Source organism: Apis dorsata, unplaced genomic scaffold (assembly GCF_000469605.1).
Source record: "Apis dorsata unplaced genomic scaffold, Apis dorsata 1.3 scaffold_168, whole genome shotgun sequence".
NCBI lineage: Eukaryota > Metazoa > Arthropoda > Insecta > Hymenoptera > Apidae > Apis > Apis dorsata.
In genome coordinates, this window is record NW_006263456.1 from 254,061 (window position 1) to 256,327 (window position 2,267).

At 34.1% G+C, this 2,267-nt stretch overlaps 1 protein-coding gene and 1 long non-coding RNA gene across 2 annotated transcripts in view; one reads left to right on the plus strand and one right to left on the minus strand.

Moving 5' to 3' along the window:
• The window catches only part of LOC102677099 (CUGBP Elav-like family member 2), a 197,121-nt gene that overhangs the window by 29,316 nt on the left and 165,538 nt on the right, over window positions 1–2,267 (minus strand). The gene's annotated exons all lie outside the window — the stretch shown is intronic.
• LOC116185377 overlaps window positions 1–2,267 on the plus strand; it is an 8,452-nt gene that overhangs the window by 3,802 nt on the left and 2,383 nt on the right. The window contains exon 2 of the long non-coding RNA XR_004150218.1: window positions 1,575–1,862. This is a non-coding gene — a long non-coding RNA (uncharacterized LOC116185377). The remainder of the gene's footprint in view (window positions 1–1,574; window positions 1,863–2,267) is intronic.

The window sequence follows — 2,267 nt, forward strand, 5'->3', positions numbered from 1 at the left end:
TACTGGACACGTTCGTGCTCCAACTGCATATAATTATTCGAATGACAGCGAATTTTCATTGCAGTCGTGCAATTAGCGTTGGAGAACGTTATTCCGTATGATTTCACCTTGCGTTTATGCATGCTTGAATTTACCAAGTAAAAATGGGGAATACGCAACTACGCTATTTTCTTCGAGTTCCTTTCTCATCATTACTCGTGTAATTCGGAAGGATGAATTATTTTGCAATTGAAGAGAGAGAGAGAGAGAGATATGATTCTTGATAAATAAATCAGTAAAGAATTTTTTTTCGAATTATAAAAAAAAATAAAAATAATTAGAGAGTATTATGACCTTTGACACGACTTTCTTTTCATAATCTTATCTCGATAATTGTCGATAATTGCAACAGTTATCTACTATTATCTACAATTAATCACGAGGTGGATGTGAAAATATTTCTGATAAAAAAGAAAAAAAAAAAAAAGTAACCGAAGAATAAGGTTTCAAGGTAGCAGAAGAAAGAGAGTTGAAAGAAAATTTTCAGCAATTCCATGAGAATAAAAAATATTCTTTCTCTGAAAGAAGGAAGAAAGAAGGGATGGAGGAAGAGAGGGGAAAAGGAATAGAACTTATCAAAGTTCGAACTGGATTTCCATTTATTAAAAAGCTTCTTTGTGCCACGATGTAACAAGAAAGCGTGACGAGTAGGAATACGACCGTTTTAATTAAATTTTTAATTGCCACAGTTCGAACTACTACAACGCATTACAATTATTTCGCAGCTTCACTTCTATTAATTACGGCCGGCCGTTCGCCTTTTCCGATACTTAAGTGCAACGCCCTTTTGGCCACGTTTACGTTTACCTAAATCTAAGTCCAAGTGTGAATTCTTTTTTTTTTTTTAAATAAACATTTTAAATAAAACATTCGTTCGCTCAAAATAGAGAGAGAGAGAGAAAAAAGGAAAACATCGATTTAAAGTATCGAATTATTATGTATTAAAAAAAGATTATATTCTTGATAATATAATATTGATATTGTATTAAACGGATAAATCCATTTGTCTATTACTAATGGATGAATCGTGTAAAAGACTATGCAAGACATTTAAACGTCTATAACGTAGGCACTTGTTTCCATTCAATTTTAATTAATACCAACGTAAATTTATTTACCGATTCTCTTTTACAAGCCAACTCGAATTCTTACATCCTTTACATAAAATCTAACATTCTTTGCTCACGATACCTCCACGGATATACACATACTCGTCCCTAACTACATTCTATACTACACCACTGTTCAAAGGTTAGGAATTAAGTATTTGATTGATAAAAAAAAAAAATAAATAAATAAACAAAAGAGAATTTGTTCGAAACGATTATTTCATATTCTAGAATCTTTTAAAATTATCATCTCACCTTATTTTTCCTCGTTCAATAATCGTATTACATTACAAAATTATCAATTGTTCGATTACATAATATAAAATTTATATTTCATAATTTTTTTTAATATCGCAAGAAAAATCGAAAAAATTCGAGCGTTAAAAATTGGAAATAACACGCCGGACACGCTCACGAATACAACAGTTTTGAACAGCGGTGTACAATGGTGTACAAATACTAGCATGGAACCTCGACATAATAGACGATAAATCTCGAGACGAAAACAGCGAAGACGGGACGAGTGCTATCAAGGAATCGCGACACGTAGCAGATTCTCGAAAGATATTTCATTAGCCGAACGGGACATTCTCAAGACCAATGGACAATGAACGACCGAACGAAGGCTGCCTGGTATTCTTCAACGCGACAGGATGCACAATACCAGTCGGAGAATAAACGAGGCGACATTGCTGGCTGCAGTTTACCGGGTTGGTAAGTAGGTTGCCGTGGCCAACTCCTCTGCGATATGTACGCCTAACTACCACCACCACCACCGCTACTCTGCTTACTTGTGGTCGTGCGCACGCACACTTGCGAAACGAGACACGGACACACGTTCAACGCCTCGTTCAACGTCCATAAAATTCGACAAGAATTGGACGAAATAAGTAATACGAGATATTATGGGAGGGAAATTATTATATATTATTCTTTGTGAAGGGTATTAGGTCATTTTTAGAGCGAGTGGAAGAATTATTTGTTTAACAAGGTTTTAAGAAGAAAATGAAGAAGATACGTGTGTACGTGAAATGAAACGAATAATAAAAATTTTGACGAGACAAAAAGATTGTTATTAGGAAATCGAAAAGGGAATTCTTTCTTATTTTTTTTTTTTTT